The sequence below is a fragment of the Triticum aestivum genome, chromosome 3D, assembly GCF_018294505.1.
Source record: "Triticum aestivum cultivar Chinese Spring chromosome 3D, IWGSC CS RefSeq v2.1, whole genome shotgun sequence".
NCBI lineage: Eukaryota > Viridiplantae > Streptophyta > Magnoliopsida > Poales > Poaceae > Triticum > Triticum aestivum.
In genome coordinates this window covers 565,983,614-565,991,237 of record NC_057802.1, presented here as the reverse complement: position 1 = coordinate 565,991,237, position 7,624 = coordinate 565,983,614, and the positions used below count along the sequence as shown (strand labels likewise).

General features: G+C 42.0%; 1 long non-coding RNA gene across 4 annotated transcripts; it reads right to left on the bottom strand.

The window, feature by feature from the left end:
• Positions 1 to 1,233: 1,233 nt before the first annotated feature.
• LOC123080534 (uncharacterized) lies at positions 1,234 to 6,090 on the bottom strand. 4 transcript variants are annotated; one of them, XR_006438467.1, is made up of 4 exons: positions 5,808 to 6,090; positions 4,566 to 4,712; positions 3,659 to 3,773; positions 1,234 to 3,070 (listed from the first exon to the last, which is right to left on the bottom strand). It is a non-coding gene; the product is annotated as an uncharacterized lncRNA (long non-coding RNA). The 4 variants fall into 4 exon arrangements; XR_006438465.1 differs by having other exon boundaries at positions 3,659 to 3,770; XR_006438466.1 differs by having other exon boundaries at positions 1,234 to 3,773.
• Positions 6,091 to 7,624: the final 1,534 nt, after the last annotated feature.

Sequence of the window (7,624 nt, the reverse complement as noted above, 5' to 3'; positions counted from 1 at the left end):
ACTTGCAAAGAGGAACCCTTAGCTGAGTGCCTCATCCTAGTTTTGCTCTCATGGTATTCTATGATGCATGTCACTTTCTTCCCCTAGGCACAAGGAAGGGTCCTTGACCGGCACGGGGTTGCTTGCAATCAATAACCTCCGCAAGTTGGTTTTTTACTGAATCCCTTGAATTAAGGATGTTTGCATTCACATTTCATGTACTCGTATTTCTATTCACAAGGTCAAAATCATCTTTCTCCTTATACATCGGGTCGAGTCATGCATAGTTTTCCCTCCATGGCCACCTTGGCCTCTACTAACCCAGCCACCTCTCCCACAGGTGGTGCTACCATGAGGTTGAGCAATGAAGTAATTTCCAGCCTAGAACCATACCTAGGTTGGAACCATCATAAAATTGCCAAACCGAAACTTCTTTGGATCATGAACCCCATCCATGCACTGTTTTGTAACATGGCCAATCGTATCGTAATTTGTGCAAAAACATGACATCTCATACAACACATGGAACATTTGTGGTTGTTTACCTCGCTCAACATACCGTAAGAACCTCAAAGGGGGTTTTCCTGTTTGATCTTGACGTGCAATTTTCCTATCTTGGAAGCCATTGCTCCAGCCATCGCTCAGTTGTGCAGCAAGCCCGGTAGGCCATGATCCGAGCCCAAATACTTATATGGAGTTAACGGTGACAGATTCCATTATACTCCTCAATTACCACAACATGGTGCCGAAAGAGCCAAGGACCCCCATAAATGGTTGTATTCCAATCCCAAAAACAACTCCTGAAAGTGCAATTTTCAAGTGGTATGAATTTGACATGCTCTGCATTGCCCCAAGACACATGCATGGCGGTGTAAAAGCCAAGATGAATGAAGGGAGTCTTAACACAGACCTAAATCAGCACCGCCTAACAAGCTTAGCGCATGGGCTCTCCAATCAACCTTTGTAGATCAACTGCCCCAATCCTCCCCCTCATTGAGTTCCAAAGTGGCATGACTCAAACGGCTTGTAGATCTTGTTGCACGAAACGATCGTCCGCACAACACAGACGTTGCACTTATCGTCCAGTGCTTCTTTGTCGACCTCTTCAATTGAGCTCGGAACTACACCCGAGATTACGAGACTTTGGTGTCCGCTAGATGCTTCTTTTGGTTCTCCATCAACAGTTTTGCAAGTTTTGATATTGATTCTTCTGGTACTGAGACCACTTTTACACAGTCTAGTAGATTTCCATTGATCCTTCACTAGAGCGTCTTTTCATATGACTCATCAGTCTTCAAGTATGTTCTCCATTCAAACCTCTAGATTCTCATGTTCAGGTTCTTACTACCGATAGTACTTCCCTTCCAATCGATAGTCAAGGCACTCTTAGCATTTGTCTTGTCTTGTTCCTTCTTTGGCTCATGTTCCTTGACTTACTAGCTCATTTCAGGTGGTTAAATTGTCGACTCTGGTTGTAGAGTCATTCTTGACTGTTTCGATTAGGATCATCACACGGGTGCTTTACTTGGTGCTGGTCCTCGGTGTTATGACTACTATGGCCTCCGGGAGCTCACTAGCTTCACCTTCCCTCTGTGGACACCACCGATAGTCTCTTCGCCTCTATTACCAAGACAACCGGCTATTTGTGGCATCATCGTCTAGGTAACTTGTGTGCCTCTCATACCTCATCTTTAGTTCGGCGTGGTCTTCTTGGATCTATCTCTAACAATGTGTCTTTAGACTGTCAGATTTATCGACTTGGTAAACAGGTTAAGTACGTTATCCTCATAGCAAGACTATGTCTCAACGTCCTTCGATCTTGTTCACTCTAATGTTTGAGGTCCAGCTTCCTTTGCCTCAAAAGAAGGTCATCGCTACTATATTATCTTTATAGATGATTTCTCTCGACACACATGGATATATTTTATGTCTTCTTGTAGTAAGGCCTTATCTATCCGTAATAAGTTTGCCGCCGTGGTTCATACCCTGTTTTCCACTTCTATGTGTCTTCCGTGCAGATTCTACTCGTAGGTATATCTCTCATTTGTTGTGCGGATACCTTGCTGAGCAGGGCACACTTGCTTAATTCTCTTGCACTGGTGCTCATGCTCAGAATGGTGTTGATGAGCGCAAGCATTGTCACCTTAAGGCAGCTCATGCGTTGATGATCGTCGCCTCTCTTTAGCATCACTTTTGGGTTGAGATTGTTTCTACTTCCACCATTAACATTCGGCCTTCTCTACTCTGCAGGGTCTCAAGCGTTTTTTTTGGTCGTTCTCGTGGCTTCTAAGTGCTTCGTTTGTTTAGTTGTGTTTGCTACGATCTTCTTGCCCCCCATGAACGCACCAAACAAACTACTCAGTCTGTGTCGTCTTAGGCTATAGTGATGACTAATGAGCAAGCGTTGTTGGTATTGGGATCCTATCAGTCATTGGATGCACGTTTCATTTTTTGGGATGTGATGACTTTTGATGAGTCCCATCCTTTCTATGTATGTCCATCCTCCATTGAGGATATTTCTTTCCTCACTTTTCCCGATACACCTATCACTCATGTATTGTCCTCGTTCCCATCGTATCATTCCGTACTGCTAATGTAGACCCCATGCCACCATCACCTGCGGCTTCCCAACCTCGTTCGTTACCTGAGGCTACCTCACCTCGCTCGTCCATTGAGGCTTGTCTAGTGATTCTCCCTCGTCTTCTTGTTTACCACATTGGTCATCCGCGTGTTGTGGGTTCTTCTGATGCGCCATCTCCCTCGACACCATGCCTCCTTCTATTGGCAAGGCAACGCCTCCAACTCAACCTACTATGCCTTTCGGCTCACCCGCTTCCACCTATTGGAAGATATGGTTATTCTTGACGTCGCTTTTCTCGAGACGACTTCTTATTCGTGACATTGTCTAAAATGTCTTTCCTAATTGGATTAAGTGATGTGCATATTGAATGGGTAAGCAAGACATACTGGGACAAACATACTTGCATGGCGTCCTTACCCACCGTCCATGTTGTATGAACACTATAGTGCTATAAAATGAGTGTCAAGAGAGAGCAGCGTACCACAACCAGATATTTGGAATTTCATCATCCTAGAAACAAGGCAATACGACATTCAAATTAGCAGGAGTAGGAAGGCATCCTTGGAAATAAAACAAGACCAACATGAGCTGACGATGTAAGTGCATATCATGAATGGTACATAGACCACATATATCAGTCGGAATTTCATGAAGGCAGGTAGGGATCAAATTAAGTGGTGATGCTACATCCCATAACAAACAAGACTGCTCCATGTGTGTGATGGGAAACTACATACATATGTGCATATATATTCAGGTGTGCTGCCTGGTTGTTGAGTGCAAAGAAGAAGTGGTTCAAACTTCCAGTAGGATGGGAATTAACATGAATATGAGCTATATATATTCTATCAGTTGCTGCTCAAAGATATATATATTCAGCAAGTTCTTAATTTTACAGCAATACATTCAGCAAGTTTCTATCAAAAGCAAGCTAGTGGTAGCATGATAATAACAAGGAAGATAAACGAACAAACAAACAAAAAACAGTAGCCCCATAGTTATGCAAGGATGGACTATAGCAGCCTAACCAGACATAGCCATGGCACGATGGCCACAACGAGCTTAGAGCAACCACTGGCGGGAAGGAGAGGAGCTCACCATGGTTGTTTCTGTAGCCGTTGCCGTCGTCGCACGGAAGCAGGACCAAGGTGCTTGGCACGATGAACCCCTTGTCGTCTGCATCTGCGATGGTGCTATACCGAATCGAATTCTGCTGCACACAAGAGTTATAACAAATAATCTTGAGGTCAAATGAAATAACGAAACAAGAAATCATGGGCTCGAGATTGGTGGTTATGTTGCTTTGCTGGGTTTAGGATGTCATTGCTCTAATCGCACACTTTGTTACTTTTTCCGTTTCCACTTTTTAGATATATACTAGGAAAAGAACCCGTGCGTTGCAGCGGGTACTAAATAAATAAATACAATTGCAGTACTTTCTAGTAAAGCTGATCCATTATGCATAACAAAGTAAGGTTTGTGGAAAATCTTATTGCCAGTAAGGCACTGAATATATTAACCATGCACAAAACTTTTCACTTTGGCATTACAACATTGCACCATTATGTGTAACACAATTGGGATCTGGAAACTTCCACAAATCATATTTTTGGACTCTTAAGTAAATATTCCAGCATAGCAGTTCAATGGTATTCACACATGTGCATCCTTTCATGTGTGCTACATTGAGGATTTTCTGGAGCATACACCCCAAATATGTTAACTTGTATCTTTTGTTACCTAGTATTTTACATGGGCATCCAAACAATCAAGTTTCTTCTCTTTTGGATTTAACCATAAGATATGTTCAAGGATAGCTATATAAGTTTGTAGACCTACCCAGATCAGCCATAGAAAACCCCTTTCCAATCATGCGCCCAACTATAGATGAGAACTTCGACATGTAGGATTTCACTAAAAGAAACAGCATGCAAGCACTGGCAGTACTGTTTGGACCCAAAAAAACTATTTTAGTAAGGTGCAATAGCAAGTAGCAACTACTTACCAAGGACAATTTGTCAGACATATGATCCAGTCGCTCCAACTTTCACTTGCCATCCTTGCTAATAAAATATGTTGAAAGAGCAACCGTCCAATCATTGCTTAGAGTGCTTGGATCCAAGAGAACATCCATCTCTCCTTCCAAATTCTCCTGCATTATCAACGCAGAGTACGATCAAACCACTCTATCAGCACATCAAGAGCATAGCAGAGCAACACAATTTGAATAGGCACACAACACTTGTAAAACTAATCAGAAACAATAATAATCAGATAACTGTGCAGGCATGTTCCTAAATCTGAATGTTGCATGTGACACCAGAACCTCCCACCGCCAATCAGGAGCACGAGAGTGACAGAAAATAGAGAGATGCAGCGTATTCAATTGTTCATTACAGAAGCAAGCTTGAACTGGCTCGTAGATGGTGGCGCGCCTGGACGTAGAAGACACTATGGGCATTGAGACCAGCGTTGTGGATGGTGGAAGTAATTGTCGCCATGGCGTGGCGCAAGTGTTCGAAGAGCCATTACAACAATATTGAAAAGACCAGTATGGGCAGGCTATTAACAACTAAAGTCAGAAGAAAGTTTGTTTTTTGAATCTAATGATATGTTCATTTTTCTTGTAAGGTATGGAATTTGCGACTACTTTTAATTAACTTTCCACAATTTGACGGGCAAAGCATTTTCAGAGATGACGAAAACAGGAAAAAAGAAACATCATATAATCATTATACATCCTCAGGATCAGCAAAGTTTCGAGATGTTTTCTCGAAACAATCTCAACAAAATCATCTCTGTTCTCAAGCAAAGAAAGGTCTCTAATTTTTCTAACCCCCAAATAAATAGATACCCACAAGACGTAAGAGTTACCAATTCACCTCTCAAACACATTACTACATTATTATTCCAAAAATCAGGTCCATGATCATTCGCGAATCACACAATAGAACATACATGTCGGATTAATCTGCAAAAAAGGTGCCATATACACTGCAGCAGTGGCCGGCAGGAACAAAGCTACGGCATCAACTGAATGTAGAATATGGAAATCTCCCCATAATCCAAGCAGCTGGTGTAATACTAGAGCAAACAACCTGAGGGCCTCTAGTAACGGCGGTAATCTTTCGCCTCTCCCACTGTCCCACATCAAACGTTCATGAGACCCAAATCGATCCCACGCAACGCCGAAGCACAACGTGAACAAGCGCACTGGTAGTAGGAGGGGGGAGAGGGGGGACCTTACCGGCTCGCTCTCATAGAGCCGACGCTCTGCAGGCGGGCCGCATAGGTCTCCTGCGCTGTCGCCGCTGCAGCCGCCATCCGCCATGGACACCCGGCCACGGCCACCCTAGGCGTCCACCTCTGCCCTTCTCGCCGGAATCCTAAGTTCCCCGCCGGTACTGCAGGAGCAGCGGCGGTCGCTCATCTCTGCTCGCTCGCCTGCCGCCAGAGGAGTTGCTAGGTTAGGGCGAAGAGGGGGCGGCGCCGCGGCGGGGAGAGAAGGGGATCCGGAAAAAGGGAGCAATTCGATTTGGGGTCGGGTTCGTTGGGCCGGGCGTTTCAGCCTGGCGTCGGGCAAACCTGGCTAGATGGCCGGCCCGGCACGGCACGTCCTGTCCTGGGCTATACGGGCCAGGAAAGCCACGGCCTACCCAGCAACGCTTGCCTAGCACCCCAGCCCAGGCTGTTCTAAAAATATTTAAGCTGAAGAATCTGAAATATTCTAAACAAACGTAGGAATACTTCTATTTTAGAAAATGTATGAAATTTTTACATACACAACGAACCATTTAGATAAACATGAATAGTTCTTTAATACACAATGAACACATTTAGTTACACTATGAACACTATTTAAGTACAAGAAGAATATTTTGAAATACATGGTGAGTATTTTTTTATACATGGTGAATAGGGCAATCATGTTTTCGATATGCAATGAAATTTTGAAAAAATATGAAAAATAATTTTTAACACATGACAAACATTTCTGTATTACACTATGAACAAATTTTATTATGTAAACTAAAGGATCGACATTTTTTTCAGTACAAGACGAACATTTTGTAAACTACATGGTAAACCTTTTAAAATACAGGCTGAACTTTTTGAGAATATACTATTAACATTTTTAATACACATTGAACATTTTTTAAATACATTATTAACATTTGCTAATACACGATGCACATTTTTGTGTACACGATCAACATTATTAAAATGCACAACGAATATTTTCTAAAACAAGCTGACTTTTTTAGTGCATGATAGAAAATATTAAATACATGTCAAACTATTTTTTAAATGGATAAAGAACATTATTTTATACATGATGAACATTCTTTTATTCACTGTAAGCATTTTTAAATATGCAGTGAATACTTTTAATACACTGTATACATGATTTAAAAAATAATAGACAGTGAACATGTTTAAATACATGATTAACACTTTTTAATACACAATGAACATTTTTAGTACACTATCAACATTAGTATAATACATGATGAATATTTTCTAAAACATGATGAACATTCTGAAATACACAATAAACATTTTAAAATAGATGAAAAAAATATTTTCTAAATAGATGATGAAAAAAGAACATAAAAAAGGAGAAATAAAAGGAGAAAGGAGAAACAAATTAAAATGAAATAAGAAAATTAAACCAAAAAAGGCACATGAACTATCCACCCCTTAGAAAATCGGGAAATGAACAAAATTCAAACAACCTGGAAAAAAATGTTGTCCATAAGCGGTCTGAACCGCAAGAGAAAATCATCTGCCAAGTTACTGGGCTACGACATGTATCAGTTCCCCTTGAGGCGGGCCCAAAGTAGGACTCGCAATAGCGAGATATAGTTTTGGCGAACGGGTCCACCTACTCTAGGCGACTAGGGTTTTCTACACCGAAGATCTACACACTATCGAGTTGTAGCTCTACAATTGCCCAACCCTTCCCCCATTTGCGCATGCTTGGGCTGATCAAGGGGTTGGCTTGTCCTTCCACCCGACATCAACAACGTTGCATCTGTTTAAGCTTGGTGTTTGGATCAGGGT